The sequence below is a fragment of the Schistocerca serialis genome, chromosome 12, assembly GCF_023864345.2.
Source record: "Schistocerca serialis cubense isolate TAMUIC-IGC-003099 chromosome 12, iqSchSeri2.2, whole genome shotgun sequence".
NCBI lineage: Eukaryota > Metazoa > Arthropoda > Insecta > Orthoptera > Acrididae > Schistocerca > Schistocerca serialis.
The window spans coordinates 36,551,870-36,571,429 of NC_064649.1; the positions used below are offsets into that span (position 1 = coordinate 36,551,870).

General features: G+C 43.8%; 1 pseudogene; it reads left to right on the forward strand.

The window, feature by feature from the left end:
* The first annotated feature begins 618 nt into the window (after positions 1-618).
* Positions 619-17,338, forward strand: LOC126428400 (craniofacial development protein 2-like; annotated as a pseudogene).
* Positions 17,339-19,560: the final 2,222 nt, after the last annotated feature.

Here is a 19,560-nt window from a genome sequence, read left to right on the forward strand (position 1 = left end):
CAATACTTCTAACGTACAGGTATTGGTTCAAATGGCTCTGAGCACTATGAGACTTAACATCTGAGGTCATCAGTACCCTAGAACTTAGAACTACTTAAACCTAACTAACCTAAGGACATCAGACACACCCATGCCCGAGGCAGGATTCGAAACTGCGATCGTAGCGGTCGCGCGGTTCCAGACTGTAGCGCCTAGAACCGCTCGGCCACTCCGGCCGGCACAGGTATTGGTTTCTGTAATTATGCCTCGGAAATGACATGGGGGGGTCTCTGCAACCGCCATGAGACTCTGGCATAAAATGGGGGTGATACGCGATTACAAGAACTCAGCAAGAGAGTTCTCACAGCCTCTGTCACCTCAATTCTCCAACTTCCTACTTATACGTGGTGCCCCTATTAAGCCGAGCAACTCAGCGGAAGGTTGGGTAACCAACCCCAGCGGGAAACTGAGTCGGTGAGCAGATAGGACTTGGAGGACAGTCGAAGGCAATGGGAAACCAGCACTGAACTATCCCAAGAAAACCCCATGGCTTCGCTAATCTCAAAATGTTCCGGAGTTTCAAGTTCCCCGATTGGATCTCCAGGGGGAACCAGGTTGATAGGAGCTTCACGAAGAGTAAGATGGTGCAAAGAGAAGCACTGCATAGGAACATGGAATGTAAGATCCATGTATCAAGGAAAAGTAGACATAGCGAAAAGAGAAATGAGGAAAATTAACATCAACACATTGGGAATAAGTGAAATGAGGTGGACTGGCATGGGAGAATTTGCTGCAGATGGCCATATGGTGTATTATTCTGGGCACGATAACAACAGAAGTATTGGAGTAGCCTTCATAGTTAGTGATAAAGTGAGAAAAGCTGTAATGGGATGCAAATATAAAAATGATAGAATGATGTCCATCAGACTTCAAGGTCAGCCCCTCAACATCACAGTAATTCAAGTTTATGCGCCAACAACTGATGCTGAAAAGGAAATTATTGACCAGTTCTATGGAGGTTTACAAGAATCACTTCTGTCAACACCAAAAAAGGATATCGACTTCATAGTTGGAGATTGGAATGCAAAAGTGGGAAATCAAGCTGTAGAAGGTATAACAGGGATATATGGTCTTGGTACAACAAATGAAGCAGGACAGAGACTCCTAGAATTCTGCCAAGAAAATTCATTGATAATTACTAATACACTATTTCAACTACCAACCACCAACACCGGAACCAAATTCATTACATACTTTGTAATCAGAGGTGGAAGAGCGCGGTTCAGTCAGCTACAACAAGACCTGGGGCTGACTGCGGGTCAGATCATAAGCTCCTGATTGCAAAATTTCGGCTGAAACTTCAGAATGTAGCAAAAAGTATCCCAACTTGCAGATACGACCTTAACTCTATACCCTCCGACTACACTGTAGAGGTGCAAAACAGATTTAATGTATTAGAGCTGGAGGACAAAAGCTCACAAGAGATGTGGACAGAAGTAGCTAATACTGTCAAGGAGGCCGCAGAGAAACACATTCCCAAGAAAAGGAACAGTAAGAAGGCTAGATGGCTATTAGTTGAGGCACTGCAAGTTGCAGAAGAACAAAGGAAAGCAAAAATCAAGGGAGATAGATCAGCAATGTTTGAATTAAATAAAGATTTTCAGAAATTAGCTAGAAGAGATAAAAATATATTCTTTAATGAACAGTGCAAGGAAGTTGAAAATAGTAACGGAATGGGGAAGACAAGAGATCTTTATAAGAAAATTAGAGAAATTAAAGGAAAATTCCAGGCAAAAATTGGAATGATAAAAGAAAGACACGGGAAAGATCTGAGTGAAGCAGAGGATGTTAAGGAAAGATGGGCAGAATACGTAGAAGAGCTATACAAGAAAGAACTGCATGATGACAGGGCTCCTACTGCTGATGTTAATGTTAATTTAGAACTAGAGCCAGATATTTTGGAGAGCGAAATCCAGTGGGCCCTTAAAAATATGGCTGATAACAAAACTAGTGGACATGAAGAAATACCAGCAGAATTGTTTAAAGTCACTGGAAAGGATGCAGTGAAAGTGCTGCACTCAATATGTCAAAAAATATGGATCATGCAGCAGTGGCCAGAAGACTGGAAAAGATCAGTATTCATCCCCATTCCAAAGAACAGAAGTTCTAAAGAATGCTCAGATTGCCGAACAATCACACTTATTTCACATGCTAGCAAAGTTATGTTGAAAATCTTGCAAAATAGACTTCGCCAATATCTACACTCCTGGAAATGGAAAAAAGAACACATTGACACCGGTGTGTCAGACCCACCATACTTGCTCCGGACACTGCGAGAGGGCTGTACAAGCAATGATCACACGCACGGCACAGTGGACACACCAGGAACCGCGGTGTTGGCCGTCGAATGGCGCTAGCTGCGCAGCATTTGTGCACCGCCGCCGTCAGTGTCAGCCAGTTTGCCGTGGCATACGGAGCTCCATCGCAGTCTTTAACACTGGTAGCATGCCGCGACAGCGTGGACGTGAACCGTATGTGCAGTTGACGGACTTTGAGCGAGGGCGTATAGTGGGCATGCGGGAGGCCGGGTGGACGTACCGCCGAATTGCTCAACACGTGGGGCGTGAGGTCTCCACAGTACATCGATGTTGTCGCCAGTGGTCGGCGGAAGGTGCACGTGCCCGTCGACCTGGGACCGGACCGCAGCGACGCATGGATGCACGCCAAGACCGTAGGATCCTACGCAGTGCCGTAGGGGACCGCACCGCCACTTCCCAGCAAATTAGGGACACTGTTGCTCCTGGGGTATCGGCGAGGACCATTCGCAACCGTCTCCATGAAGCTGGGCTACGGTCCCGCACACCGTTAGGCCGTCTTCCGCTCACGCCCCAACATCGTGCAGCCCGCCTCCAGTGGTGTCGCGACAGGGGTGAATGGAGGGACGAATGGAGACGTGTCGTCTTCAGCGATGCGAGTCGCTTCTGCCTTGGTGCCAATGATGGTCGTATGCGTATTTGGCGCCGTGCAGGTGAGCGCCACAATCAGGACTGCATACGACCGAGGCACACAGGGCCAACACCTGGCATCATGGTGTGGGGAGCGATCTCCTACGCTGGCCGTACGCCACTGGTGATCGTCGAGGGGACACTGAATAGTGCACGGTACATCCAAACCGTCATCGAACCCATCGTTCTACCATTCCTAGACCGGCAAGGGAACTTGCTGTTCCAACAGGACAATGCACGTCCGCATGTATCCCGTGCCACCCAACGTGCTCTAGAAGGTGTAAGTCAACTACCCTGGCCAGCAAGATCTCCGGATCTGTCCCCCATTGAGCATGTTTGGGACTGGATGAAGCGTCGTCTCACGCGGTCTGCACGTCCAGCACGAACGCTGGTCCAACTGAGGCGCCAGGTGGAAATGGCATGGCAAGCCGTTCCACAGGACTACATCCAGCATCTCTACGATCGTCTCCATGGGAGAATAGCAGCCTGCATTGCTGCAAAAGGTGGATATACACTGTACTAGTGCCGACATTGTGCATGCTCTGTTGCCTGTGTCTATGTGCCTGTGGTTCTGTCAGTGTGATCATGTGATGTATCTGACCCCAGGAATGTGTCAATAAAGTTTCCCCTTCCTGGGACAATGAATTCACAGTGTTCTTATTTCAATTTCCAGGAGTGTAGATCGAGAGCTACCAAAAGAACAAGCTGGATTTAGGAAAGGATGAGGAACTAGAGATCAAATTGCTAACATTCGGTGGATTATGGAAAAAGCAAGAGAATTCCAGAAAGATGTGTACCTCTGCTTTATTGACTACGCCAAAGCCTTTAACTGCGTCGACCACAGCAAATTATGGAACGTACTGAAAAACATGCGTGTACCAGAGCACCTCAGTCATCTGATACGGAGTTTATACCTTGACCAAGAAGCAACGGTGAGAACTATGAATGGAACAAGGAAATGGATAAAGATTCAGAAAGGGATCCGGCAAGGCTGCATACTGTCACCGTACTTATTCAATCTGTACGCAGAACATGTTATGAGGAATGCGACGCTAGATGAAGGAGAAACAGGAATTAAAATAGCTGGAATAAACGTAAGCAACCTCAGGTACGCGGATGATACGATCCTGTTGGCAGAAAGTGAAGAAGAATTGAGAACACTCTTGCTGAAGGTGAAAGACGAAAGCGAAAAGGCCGGTCTTAATGCTGAACGTGAAGGAAACGAAAATTATGGCAACTACACCTACCAATTCGTGGGATATAGCGGGAGAAACCATGGAGGTAGTGGCCACATTCAGCTATCTCGGTTCCCAGATCTCTGCTGATGGCGACTGCAGCCATGAAATCCGGAGACGCCTGTTGCTCGGTGTACAGGCGATGTCAAACCTTGACAAGGTTATAAGGTCCAGAGATATAACACTAGCAACAAAGATCCGTATTGTGAGGGCTATGGTCTTTCCAGTTGTGATGTATGGATGTGAGACCTGGACCATTAGAAAGGCTGAACGGCGAAGAATTGACTCCTTCGAAATGTGGTGTTGGAGGAAACTTCTTAGAGTTCCATCGACCGCAAAGAGAACCAACAGATCAATATTATATCAAATAAAACCAGATTTCTCCCTGGAAGGTCTAATGTTAAAACAAAAGCTGACCTACTTTGGACACACAATGCGAAGGCATGCCTCGCTGGAAAAAACATTAATGCTGGGGAAGATTGAAGGAACTAGAAGAAGACGTCAGAGGATGAGATGGATCGATGGCATCACAAGAGCAATGTGTTACAACCTGGAAGGTCTACGGGAGAAAGTGCAAGACAGGAAAAAGTGGTGTGATTTGGTTCATGGGGTCACGAAGAGTCGGAGCCGACTAAACGAATAGAGAGAGAGAGAGGATTATGCCTGCAGCTCGTTTCTTTTTGAACGCCCTTTATAGAAATCCTAACCGCTGAGGGATGAGTGTAGGAATGGCTGTGCATTTGAATGTTACTTTTGTATGTTTTTTTTAAATTTTTTTTAGTACTCGAAAACTACGGCCTCTACGAAAGCATATCCAGTACAAAATGTAACTACATTAAATTTCCCCAAAAAAGGTCCAGTTCATTTTTGTTGTGGGGCTGACAGTTTCCGCATATCCAGCGAGAGAATATGGGACACTTCCGTGTGATATTTGAAGGTCAAAATTAACATAGCGGGTTGCATAAAACGACATCGGTAGGGGCAGCTGAATCATCGTGTACATATTTTGTTGAGTTGCAAACCTTTAAAAAGTCTATAAAGGCGAATTCCAACTGATTCGTTCCCTCTGCCCCTGGCGCACAAACACGGCGTGTCATGTTATTAGGGTACGGCTGCAGCTGGGCGCCGAATGGCAAACAACTCTGTCCGCATCTGCCTTGCATCACGGTCGGCCTCTTCAACGTTTCCGCCTGCGCGCGTTACGTAATTACGTAGCGCTGATACGTCTGGTCGCTGCTCGCTACCGGGAAACACGCGGCCACGCGGAATACACACTTGTCCGATCACTAATTTCACTGTTTTCCTGTAAACAAGGAACACACCGATAAGTCAAAAGCATATTGGAAGTACTACTGAAAGTCGTGAGTGGAGCGTGCGACAATTTTTAATCATTTTTATTATGAATTACTTTTGTATACATTACGGGAAAGGCAGTGATCAATGTCTTACAAATATATACTATTAAAAACAGTCTTGATCACAATTTATTTATCAAGGTGACCGGTTTCGACCACTACTGTGGTCATCTTCAGACCATTGAGTAGTATATATTTTTATTATGAATCTAAAAAGGCCGATAGGTCACGGAATCAGTCATTAGATGTTAATGGAAGTCCTTTATTTTCATAATGCATCAGATGGCGTGCTAAATTAACAACACATTTGTACATTACAAATGTGCCAGAATGAGATTTTCACTCTGCAGCGGAGTGTGCGCTGATATGAAACTTCCTGGCAGATTAAAACTGTGTGCCGGACCGAGACTCTACCAGGGCACTTGCCCGCGAAAGGCAAAGGTCCCGAGTTCGAGTCTCGGTGCGACACACAGTTTTAATTTGCCAGGAAGTTTCATTACAAATGTGAATACACGCATAGCTTGAACCAAAATTGATGAAAAAGAATTTACAGAAATGTGTACCATACTGCAATATGAGTACAAACCCGTGACAAAGAGGTCTTTCGACTTACAAGACGAAATACACACATCAAAAAAAGTTTTGCATCACCCCGGTTCCCGGAACTTCTGAAGATAGACGTTGACTGTGGATATTCTACCACAGATACAGTCCCTTTGACTGCTCAGAGATGTCACTAAACCCGCGCAAAGATGTAAACGACCATGCATGAGCAGCGCCTATTAGACGTAGGGGGTCCGACAGCCGATCAGTTCCAGTCGTTTCACCAGGAAGGAGGTACAAGGGTCGTGCTGTCTGTAGTTCAACCATGCCTAGACGGTCAATACCGCGGTTTGATCGCGTCCGCATTGTTACTTTGTGCCAGGAAGGACTCTCACCAAGGGAAGTGTCCAGGCGTCTGGCGTCTCGGAGTGAACCAAAGCGATGTTGTTCGGACATGGAGGAGATACAGAGAGACAGGAACTGTCGATGACATGCCTCACTCAGGCCGCCCAAGGGATACTACTGCAGTGGATTACCACTATATACGGATTATGGCTCGGAGGAACCCTGACAGCAACGCCACCATGTTGAATAATGCTTTTCGTGCAGCCACAGAACGTCGTGTTACGATTCAAACTGTGCGCAATAGGTTGCATGATGCGCAACTTCACTCCCGAGGCCGGCCGGAGTGGCCGAGCGGTTCTAGGTGCTTCAGTCTGGAACCACGCGACCGCTACGATCGCAGGTTCGAATCCTGCCTCGGGCATGGATGTTTGTGACATCCTTAGGTTACTTGGGTTTAAGTAGTTCTAAGTTCTAGGGGACTGATGACCTCAGATGTTAAGTCCCATAGTGCTCAGAGCCGACGTCCATGGCGAGGTCCATCTTTGCAACCACGACACCATGCAGCGCGGTACAGATGGGTCCAACAACATGCCGAATGGACCGCTCAGGATTGGCATCACGTTCTCTTCGCCGATGAGTGTCGCATGTGCATTCAACCAGACAATAGTCAGAGACGTCTTTGGAGTCAATCCGGTCAGGCTGAACGCCTTAGACACACTGTCCAGCGAGTGCAGCAAGGTGGCGGTTCACTGCTGTTTTGGGGTGGCATTATGTGGGGCCGACGTACGCCGCTGGTGATCATGGAAGGCGCTGTAACGGCTGTACGATACGTGAATGCCATCCTCCGACCGATAGTGCAAGCATACCGGCAGCATATTAGCGAGGTATTCGACTTCACGAACGACAATTCGCGCCCCCATCGTGCACATCTTGTGAATTATTTCCTTCAGAACAACGACATCACTCGACTAGAGTGGCCAGCATGTTCTCTAGACATGAATCCTATCGAACATGCCTGGGATGGATTGAAAAGGACTATTTACGGACGACGTGAGCCACCAACCACTCTGAGGGATGTATGCCGAATCACCGTTGAGTAGTTGGAGAATCTGCACCAACAGCGCCTTGACGAACTTGTGAACAGGATGCTACCACGAATACAGGCAAGCATCAATACAAGAGGACGTGCTGCTGGGCATCAGAGGTACCGGTGTGTACAGCAATCTGGACCACCACCTCCGAAGGTCTCGCTGTATGGTGGTACAACATGCAATGTGTGGTTTTCACGAGCTATAAAAAGGACGGAAATGATGGTTATGTTGATCTCTATTCCGATTTTCTGTGCTGGCTCCGTAACTCTCGCAACCGAGGTGATTCAAAACTTATTTTGATGTGTGTACCACAATCACGTAAGGACAGAAATGCCGATAAGATATACCGACACCTAGTTGCTGAATGAAAATAACGGCTGTCAACATCACACAGATATGCATTAAAAAGAATCGACTTTACGGTAGAATTTCAAAACCAGGGCCGGCCGCTGTGGCCGAGCGGTACTAGGCGTTTCAGTCTGGAACCGCGCGACCACTGCGGTCGCAGGTTCGACTCCTGCCTCGGGCATGAATGTGTGTGATATCCTTAGGTTAGTTAGGTTTAAGTAGTTCTAAGTTCTATGGGACTGATGACCTCAGATGTTAAGTCCCATAGTGCTCAGAGCCATTTGAAAATCAGGGTTCGTTAAACTTCCTAGATCTGCAAATTTCAAAACTGAGTACAGGCATTTATCGGAAGTCAGCTACAACCGATCTCATCATTCCGGCTGACACCTGTCACCCAACTCCACATAAACGTGCGCATTGTACTTCAGTGTTCTATCGGGTGGCGTAGTTAGGACTGGACAGTGCTACAGATAACAAAAAAATTAATACGATAGAACAGGTTGGCTTTGCAAACGGGTTTGCAGAAAAAATACTTCGAGATTTGGGTGAAAAGATTTTTTAAAATGTAGAGAGGACATAATTTCGTTTAAGGAGAAGGTCGCCCACTTTTCCATGTCGTGTTTTGGTCCCTGGTGCGACAAAATTGCTAACGTCTTTATGGAGGTTAAGTGCAGGTTGGGTTCGATGCAAAGAACAAACGAAAACCGTCCTAACAGGCTGTAAAGGGCCAACGGTACCGACCGGCCACCGTGTCTTCCTCAGTCCGTAAGCCTCACCGGACGCGGATATTGAGGAGCATGTGGTCAACGCACCACTCTCCCAGCCATTGTCAGTTTTCGTGACCGCTGTCGCTACTACTCAATCAAGTAGCTTTTCAATAGACCTCCAAAAGGCTGAGTGCACTGCACTTGCCAATAGCATTCTGCAGACCCGGATGGTGACCCATTCAAGTGATAGCCAAGTCCGACATCGATTAACTTTGGTGATCTGACGAGAAGGCCATTGACTTCATACAAAGAAACAACTTGGATTTTTTTCTGCGCCATAGTTTGGATGAAAAATTATATAAAATCAGTCATGTAGGCGTCAGTGGGATTAGATATAGGTCTTATCACAATACTTGTTGTTGTTGTTGTGGTCTTCAGTCCTGAGACTGGTTTGATGCAGCTCTCCATGCTACTCTATCCTGTGCAGGTTTCTTCATCTCCCAGTACCTACTGCAACCTACATCCTTCTGAATCTGTTTAGTGTATTCATCTCTTGGTCTCCCCCTACCAAATTTACCCTCCGCGCTGCCCTCCAATACTAAATTGGTGATCCCCTGATGCCTCATAATATGTCCTACCAATCGATCCCTTCTTCTAGTCAAGTTGTGCCACAAATTTCTCTTCTCCCCAATTCTATTGAGTACTTCTTCATTAGTTATGTGATCTACCCATCTTATCTTCTTCTGTAGCACCACATTTCAAAAGCTTCTATTCTCTTCTTGTCCAATCTATTTATCGTCCAAGTTTCACTTCCATACATGGCTACACTCCATACAAATACTTTCAGAAACGACTTCCTGACACTTAAATCTATAATCGATGTTAACAAATTTCTCTTCTTCAGAAACGCTTTCCTTGCCATTGCCATTATACATTTTATATCCTCTCTACTTCGACCATCATGAGTTATTTTGCTCCCCAAATAGCAAAACTCCTTTACTACTTTAAGTGCCTCATTTCCTAATCTAATTCCCTCGGCATCACCCGACTTAATTAGACTGCATTCCATTATCCTCGTTTTGCTTTTGTTGATATACATCTTATATCCTCCTTTCAAGACACTGTCCGTTCCGTTCAGCTGCTCTTCCAGATCCTTTGCTGTCTCTGACAGAATTACATTCTCATCGGCGAACCTCAAAGTTTTTATTTCTCTCCTTCGATTTTAATTCCTACTCCGATTTTTCTTTTGTTTTCTTTACTGCTTGTTCAATATACATATTGATAACATTGGGGAGAGGCTACAACCCTGTGTCACTCCCTTCCCAACCACTGCTTCCCTTTCATGCCCCTCGACTCTTATAACTGCCATCTGGTTTCTGTACAAATTGTAAATGGCCTTTCGCTCCCTGTACTTTACCCCTGCCACCTTCAGAATTTGAAGGATTTATACAGGCCATTTATTACAGAAATTTATATAGTAATTTTAGGACAATTATGCAAGTAATGACAGTGCTCTGTTCTGTCATTTGAGGGAAAATGACCGGCAGTTACGTCCTAATGAGAACAATTTAAACATTCTACATTTGGTACTCAAACGCAGGGTTTGGCCGCCAGTTACGTCATAATGAGAACAGATTAAACATTTTACATTTGGAACCCAAACGCAGGCTTTGGACATTTTACAAAACTGAATTTTCTTATGTTAGAGTTCTGAAGGGCGATCTGTTGTAAACCATTCAACAGCCAAGATCGTTTCTTTATTTGATTATAAAGAAATATTTTATGCGATGGCCGGCCGAAGTGGCCAAGCGGTTCTAGGCGCTTCAGTGTGGAACCGCGCGACTGCTACGGTCACAGGTTCGATTCCTGCCTCGGGCATGGATGTGTGTGATATCCTTAGGTTAGTTAGGTTTAAGTAGGTCTAAGTTCTAGGGGACTGATGACCTCAGAAGTTAAGTCCCATAGTGCTCAGAGCCATATGAACCATTTTATGCGATGTTGACTATTGAATGGTTTTTAGCAATGTTAGAGGACCTTAAAATTTGTGCTCGTTGTCGTACTAACCCTGATAACGTAATCAATGGACAAGTAATAGACAATTGTTTTTATCATTTTTGATGAGCTACTAGCCTAATTTTTCTTATATATTTTTCACTAGAACAAATGTACCACATACCTTCTGTTTGATGTGTGACGTACATATAGTGTCAAATAAAACAACGTATTTTGTAACTATTTTATGCGTAAGTTTAATCTTTTTAGTTTGATATTTTATCTTTTACCATTTGTCTTAGACATGTTTTGATTTGCCTATTTGTCTGAAATACAAACCGCTTCAAAATTTGTGTAAATATCTGTCTCTGTTGTAAAACAAATCACCAGGATAAGGTGGATGTGTATGCGGGGCGACGGTGACGACACAGGGCTCACGCTTCCTCAGCGATCCGTCGGCAATCGGGGACAGTCAGGTGGGAAACGTTTAATTTCTACAGACCGCGGCTGTGCCACACTTACTGGCAGGCGAGGACGACATCACAGGTGTAGGCGTCGTGGTCAGAGAAAGCCAGAGGCCATACTTCGGCATGTCCAGTGTCGGCAGCGAGGGAACGGGTGAGGTATATACGGTCGAGTATGTGGCACCTGCCGGAGTCGTATCTAAACGTATCATGGGTTCCATATCACACCAACTGCTCGCGCCTCGCACCATTACAGAGCCTCCACCAACCTGAACTGTCTCCTGCAGACATGCAGGGTCCACGGATTCATGAGGTTGTCTCCGTACCCATACACGCCATTCGCTCGATACAATTTGAAACGAGGCTCGTCCGACCAGGCAACATGTTTCCAACCATCAACAGTCCAATGTCGGTGTTGGCGGACCCAGGCGAGGCGTAAAGCTTTGTGTCGTGCAGTCATCATGGGTACACGAGTGGGCCTTCGGCTCCTAAAGCCCATGTCAGTGGTGTTTCGTTAAACGGTTCGCATACTGACACTTGTTAATAGCCCAGCATTGCAATCTGCAGCAATTTTCAGAAGGGTTGCACTTCTGTCACTTTGAACGATTCTCTTCAGTCGTAGTTTGTCCCATTCTTGCCGGATCTTTTCCTGGGCTCAGCGATGTCAGAGGTTTGATGTTTTACCGGATTCCTGATATTCACGGTACACTCGTGAAATGGTCGTACGGGAAAATCGCCACTTCATCGCTACCTCGGAAATGGTGTGTCCCATCGCTCATGCGCCGACTGTAACACCACGTTAAAACTGGCCACTGCAGCAGCAGTAACCTATCTAACAACTGCGTCACACACTGTCTTATACAGGCGTTGCCGATCGCAGCGCCGTATTCTGCCTGTTTACTACATATGTCTGTATTTGAATCCGCATATCTATACCAGTTTCTTTGGCGCTTCTATATATTGAAAATTTATTTACAGTTGCTGCTGTGGCCATGTGCAAAATTGTGGATTATACAGGTATGGTTATTGTCACTCTCAAATGTACTCCCCTCCTCTATTTTTACATCGGTGCATGCTAGTTTTCTATTGGCAGAAATAGCACTGAAAGTCTTCATCTATGACTTCTTTGATGACGCATGCCGCTTTTTCTTTCACTGCCTCAGCTGACTGAAATCTTGTTCCTTTTAATGCGGATCTGACACCGGGGAATAGATAAACGTCATGGGTGCTACGTCAGGCGAATAAGGTGGGTAACCTAACACTGATGTACTTCGCCAGAAACCTCTTAACTGACAATGCGGTATGAGCCAATGCGTTGTTTTGTTGCGGAACTCCGACTAGTTCTTTTACAATTCGGGTCTTTTTTTCTCATTTTTCTCAGAAGTTGAGCAAGAACCTCAAGGTAGTAATATTGAGTAATAGTTTGACCTTCAGGAACCCAGTGAAGACACACAATTCCATGAATGTCGGAAAAAACAATCATTATCGATTTGAATCTTGATTTGCTTATTGAAGTTTCTTCCACTCTCGGTGAAGTCGAGTCCTTCCAGTGCATTGACTGGCGCTTAGTTTCTGGATCATAACTGAAAAATCAAGATTCGTCACATGTTATGACTCTTTTCAAGAGGTTAGAACCATTTTCAATTATATTCAAAACGTCAGTACAAATATTTTCATGTGCTTCTTTTGTTGGATCGTGAGAAATTTAAGCACCAGTTTCGCACACACTTTTCACGTGTTAAACTGGTTGTGTAAAATTTGCCTTACACCTTCTTTGTCGGTTCCTGCAGCTTCAGCAATCGATCGAATACTCAACCAACGGTCAGATCGAATCATATTACCTACTTTTTCGATATTTTCACCCGTTTTTTGATGTTGAAAGGCGTCCCGGGCGTGAATCGTCTTCAACGATATAGTAAATCAAATATAAATTTTGAAAGGGCAGCTAATCAAATTTTTACTGACATTAATAAGTGGTTCATAGCCAATTCACTGTCATTAAACTTTGAAAAGACCCACTATATGCAGTTCAGAACTTCCTAGAGATTTCCTTCTGGTGTGTGTATAAAATATGACGACATGGAAATAGGAGACGTTGAGAATGTAAAATTCTTGGGATTACAACCTCCCGGGTTCGATTCCCGGCGGGGTCAGGGATTTTCTCTGCCTCGTGATGACTGGGTGTTGTGTGATGCCCTTAGGTTAGTTGGGTTTAAGTAGTTCTAAGTTCTAGGGGACTGATGACCATTGCCGGCCGCGGTGGTCTCGCGGTTCTAGGCGCGCAGTCCGGAACCGTGCGACTGCTACGGTCGCAGGTTCGAATCCTGCCTCAGCCATGGATGTGTGTGATGTCCTTAGGTTAGTTAGGTTTAAGTAGTTCTAAGTTCTAGGGGACTGATGACCACAGCAGTTGAGTCCTATAGTGCTCAGAGCCATTTGAACCATTTGATGACCATAAATGTTAAGTCCCATAGTGCTCAGAGCCATTTGATTACAACTTGATAATAAATTCAGTTGGGAGCAACATACTAACGAACTGCTAAGGCGCCTAAACAAGTCTGTGTTTGTAATGTGAATGATGTCAGACATAGGAGATATAAATATTTAAAAAAACTGGCATAGTTTGCTTATTTTCACTCTATTATGTCATATGGTATCATATTTTTGGGGTAACTCCATAAACAGAGAAAAAATGTTTAGAGTACAGAAGCGTATAATAAGAGTAATGAGTAGTGTAAATCCAAGAACATCATGCTGAAACCTATTCAAAGAATTGAGCATGTTAACCACTGCTTCTCTGTGTATTTATTCCTTAATGAAGTTTGTTGTAAATAATACATCTCATTTTCCAACTAACTGCTTAGTACACAGTATCAATACTAGGAATAAGAACAATATACATAATGATTGAAAATCACTTACTCTTGCCCAGAAAGGAGTCCAGTATTCAGCAACGCATATTTTCAATAAGTTACCTGCAACTATTAAGAGTTTAGTTTCAGACAAGGCACAATTTAAAACAATTTTTGGTGGCCAACACCTTCTAATCCATCCATGAGTTTCTCAACAAGAGCAGTAGACCATTTTAATGAAAATTTATTATACTTTAATTTTTGACAATACTTGGTTGTAACAGCCAAGTAACTACCTACTGTGTGAATGATAGATGTTTGGAAAGCAGATGTAAGTCTTAAGTCTGTAAATAGTGGAAGTTTAATTTTAAATCTTGTACATAATCTGACTGTTCTTAACTGAGGATCACTGAAATGAGTAATTTACTTTAATTTTTGACAATACTTGGTTGTAATAGCCAAGAAACTAGCAAATGTCTGAATGATGGATTTAATGAAAGCAGATGTAAGTATTAAACCTGCAAATATTAGAAGTTTAAATTTAATTCATGTACATAATTTTGATGTTTATTGACTGTACATAATTTTACTGTTTATTGACTGAGGATCATTAAAATTAATGAAACTCAAGTTTTTCTAATTACATTTTTGTAATGTGTTTGTCTGACCTGTTCCACACCCAGGAGGATTCCCTCTTTTATGGGTCTATGGAATGAATAACTAATCTAATCTAATCTCCGTCATCTTGTAAATGTTTGACCCAATTAAAAACTCGCGTACGTGATAAGCAGTCTTCGCCATACACATCTTTTAGGAAATGATAAGTCTGAATAGGAGTTTTTCGAATTTTCTTTTGAAACTTCACGACCGTCTGTTGCTCTGTTAGTACACTCATCATTTTTCCGGCAAAGTAAAATAAGAGATCTTACATAAACGAAGGCCACGGTCACACTGATTATGTGTACAGACACCAAAGATGCCACATTCGACTGGGAAGTCTTCACCCTTAACGGTTATTGGTGGTTCATCTTTGGCGCATGTGTATTTACTGTTAGTCCATAACAGCATCAGTCCTGTTATTTAATAGCTGCACCTCGTATGTTCGCCGAAGTCTGCTTGCTTGCTGAGCGCAGGTGGGCGTCCCAGAGTGATAAAGGAGTCTCTTAATCCTAGACGCTGTTGCAGAGATAGAGGGACCTCGACGCCGCCTACGCGTATGTGCATTTGAAGTACAAGGTGCGAGACAAGAGTTAAGGTAAAGGTCTGCACATCTGTCAGATCAACATGCGCATCTGAGTACAATGTGCAATTCGCAAGGTTCCAGGACTAAGTACTGATTTCCAAGACCCTTACAGAGGGCAGCAAAGCGAAACAGAAAAGACTCGAGTGGTTTGACGCTCCACAAAACGCATGCATTACTGCGCACTGCGCACTATCATAGCGTTGAGTGTTGAGTGCTGAAAGGGAATCTTGCTTTCTGTGCGACCCTGCACTGCGGCCACAGAAGTATGTCTCCACAATATCCTTTCTTGCAAGAAAGCTTCTGTGAAATTTCGAAGGTAGGAGACGGGGTACTGGCGGAAGTAAAGCTGTGAGGACGGGGCGTGAGTCGTGCTTGGGTAGCTTAAGATGGTAGAGCACTTGCCCGCGAAAGGCAAAGGTGACCCACTGCTCGTGCTCCGACTGTAACACCACGTTCAAACTCACTTAAATCTTGATAACCTGCCACTGTAGCAGCAGTAAGCGACCCAACAAATGCGCCAGACACCTGTGGGCTGCAACCCAAGCGCCGTATTCTGCCTGTTTACATATGTCTGTATTTGAATACGCATTGCCTATACCAGTTTTGTTGACAAAAAAAATGGTTCAAATGGCTCTGAGCACTATGGGACTTAACATCTGTGGTCATCAGTCTCCTAGAACTCAGAACTACTTTAACTTAACTAAACTAAGAACATCACAAACATCCATGCCCGAGGCAGGATTCGAACCTGCGACCGTAGCGGTCACGCGGTTCCAGACTGAAGCGCCTAGAACCGCACGGCCACACCGGCCGGCTGTTTCCTTGACTCTTAAGTGTATAATGCATCGTGTCAAGTAGATTAACACGGTACCAAATCCACCCCCAGAGATTTTATCCCCCCAGGGAAACCTTTTAGCTTTTGTACATCTGCTCTCGAGCCGTATGATATTATATGTTGGGTGCTATGACTAGGGAAGCTTGTATATTTTGAGCACTGCATCTGCGACTTCAGCCTGTTAATTGCAAGATGCAGGTGTGCCAACACCTTGGAGCTAAGAGAGTTCACTACGCTGGGGAAGTAGGCTCAACTCACAAAAATGTGCTATCATGTCAAGAGCTTATGATATAAATGTCTTCGAAGCTGCTAGATAAATCGAAAAGACAATTCCCTTGTTTTGCATCACTAAGTCTGCGCAGAGCATATTCGCCTTCTTTGTACAATAATAGGAGCATCTTTCATCCTGTTTGCCAACTTTTACTCTACCATAATTGTGACATTAGACCGCCACAGCTTGGCAAACTATGTATATTTTTGTTGACTCGGACGACGACCGATCCGGCATAAGTATTTTGTTTTATCGTCTTTCGAACCAAGTTCCTTATATCGTGGCAACGGATAGAGATCAGGACGACCATTAATTACGTGTATTTCTCTACCTTCTTAAAAATCTGAACCAATTCGGACAAGTTTGAAGCAGAGGAGTGGCGCGATAAAGAAACTAACAGAAAACTTGTCTTTTGCACGTAAAATCCGAATTGAAATGTTTATATTTTCCCACCTCCGCGTTGCAAATGTTTTGAGTGAAATGCCCAGTCGCTGTTGTTTTCACGTCAATTCTACCAACATTGAGAGTTGTTTAGTTCTTGGGGTTTTCTAAAATTCCTGGATTCATGTCTCGTCGCAGTGCAGCCTATGAAAAGGATTGCGGAAGACTCCCAAATAAATTCCAAAGTACAGTGCAGTTTTAATACCAATATATTTCCAGGACTCTGGTGTCCATACCTGGTGAACTGTACCGGTTACGTCACATGTACCCAAAGTTGACATCAAACGAGACACGGAGTTCACAACAATCAACAAACGAGTGTGCCCACAATACATGTGCTCGCAACCCCAGCCAAAAAACGAGTGCCCCAGGGCGCCTGCGTGACCTCTATTTACACTTTTGTTAACAATTACCTACAATGAAAATTACAATTTTATGTAAAATCACAATTAAAAGTTAAACCGAATATGAGCTACACATTGCTAAAAATTTACAATGTCAGTGCTGAACAAGGTGCACCTATTTTCAACTTAGTCACGAGTTAATATAACATTTTCTGACTAATTATGTTACAGGTAACAATTACATTTCTAAATTTGTTTATAACAGATCAACTAGTGCCTCAATTTTAGTGCTAACATATATCGGAGATTCAGTTAACATGCTTTATTTATATGTTCTATTTAATTTGCTGTAGTAATTTTATACTGATAGGTTTACTGGTACATCCTGACCATGTGCTACATTTCTTTCGATTAGTTACAGTATTAATTTCACATTTATATTGTGTTTCTCACATAAGAACAATGTTAATCAGCAAAGCATCATTTTCGAATTATATGTATACTGAAATAGTGGTTATTTTTGTATGTAATTTGGAAACAGGTCACTTTACAATTGAACAATTAGGACTGGTGTTTATCTTTAATGCTCTCCGAGGGGTTCTGATAGGTAGCAACGAGATACAGTAACATTTGAGAATGAAGCTAGATTTTTGAAAGCGACTTTTCAGTTTTGTCGTAAGAATGCATTTTTTATTTATCTGAATCACTTTAAACCGTTTCCGCGGATTCTGTTCATGTAAGAATGAATTTCACGTGCTACATTTACCTCGACTTTAAACCGTCTCATCTTGTCAACGGATTAAGATTGTTGGATAGCAAAAATTTCATTTTGACTTTATCCATTTGTCTACTTTAGTGCAAAGTTTCAACTGATTTGTAAATTTTAAAGTATGCAAGTGGCACGCTTGAAAGATGTTCCGGAAAATCGTGTTCTTTGCACGTAAAATCCGAACGGTGCACATAAAAATGGTGCCTTTAGCTGAGCGTTAATTTCCACACAATGAACTCGTTTTGCAAAAGGAATTAATCGATTCGCACAATTTTCCCGTGCGCCAATTCCGGTTTGTCGTTCAAAACTTGCGCAATGTACTGCAACATAGCTACTGTGAGACAAATTTTCGAATGACTGTACAAATGGCCAGCGGTACGAGCTAAACCAAAAACTTCTGGCATCACGTTCCTAGCTCAAATAGGAACGGACCAAGACGCCCTCCCCTCCTTGTCCTTCCCCCTCCCCCCCCCCCTCCGCCCCCCCCCTCCGCCCACGCCATCCTCCAGCAAACCGTAATTCTGCGCGCGGTCTTCTCAAATAAATTAGTAACAGCGCTTCCACACTGTAACGGCAATAATTTCATGCTGCTCAGTGGCCTGTTGCGGTTCTTTGTAATCGATCCTACTTCGGCAACTGAAACGTCCCCTTTTAAAAATCTATGTATTACCGTGCTGGTAAACCCCTTACGTTATTTGATTTTCAAACAGTTGAGCAAAACTGAACGTACTCAGACATTTCTCTCTTTACTTATTCTGATCAACACTAAACTAACCACAATATTTTAAGCGCAACGCAATCTGACTTTCAATAATCCCTACAAAAGAACGGCCCTGACTAACAATAACCTATACCTTTCATGAATCACTTACCTCGCAAAAATCTTCATTACTCGAACTACTGCAATACAGCGAGCACCAATACTGCCAGCTAAATAAAAGATTCAAACTACTGAAGGCACTAACTACTGATAGGCATAGTTAGCAAATGAAAGATTTTGATAGAGAACAATGTATTTACCTTAATAGTGTTCAAAAGTCATAATATATATATATATATGTATATCAGTTCGTGACATCCAGTCTTACAAATTTACTGTCTCTGATGGACACACGTCCAGATCATCCGCTCTCAAAACTCCGCCATCTCTCTTCCCACATCCATCACTGCTGGCAGCTTACCTCCAACTGAGTAACGCTACGCGCTGTTCACATCCAACTGCCCAACACTACAATAGTGAATATTTCAACAGTGCCAACCAGACATAGACTGCACACAGCAGTCAGTGATTTTCATACAGAGCGCTACGTGGCGTTACCAACACAAAAACCTAAACAGCCTACTTACACAACTTTCGTGTCCCTAACCTACCCCTGTTACTCAACCTGAGAAAGGGGACTTACAGTTTAATGTGACCAAGCGGTTCTAGGCGCTTCAGTCCGGAGCCGCGCTGTTGCTGCGGTCGCAGGTTCGAATCCTGCCTCGGGTATGGATGTGTCTGATGTCTTTAGGTTAGTTAGGTTTAAGTAGCTCTAAGTCTAGGGGACTGATGACCTCATATGTTAAGTCCCTTAGTGCTTAGATCCATTTGAACCATATTAACGTGGAATCCAAAACACCAGTCGTTTCAGGCAACTATTCGCATCGCAGAGAGGTGAAGGTTACATTAAAAGCAAACCGAAAAATTTCCGTGCTAGGACCAGCATTCGGTCCCAAGACGTCTCAACTTTCAGACATGCGT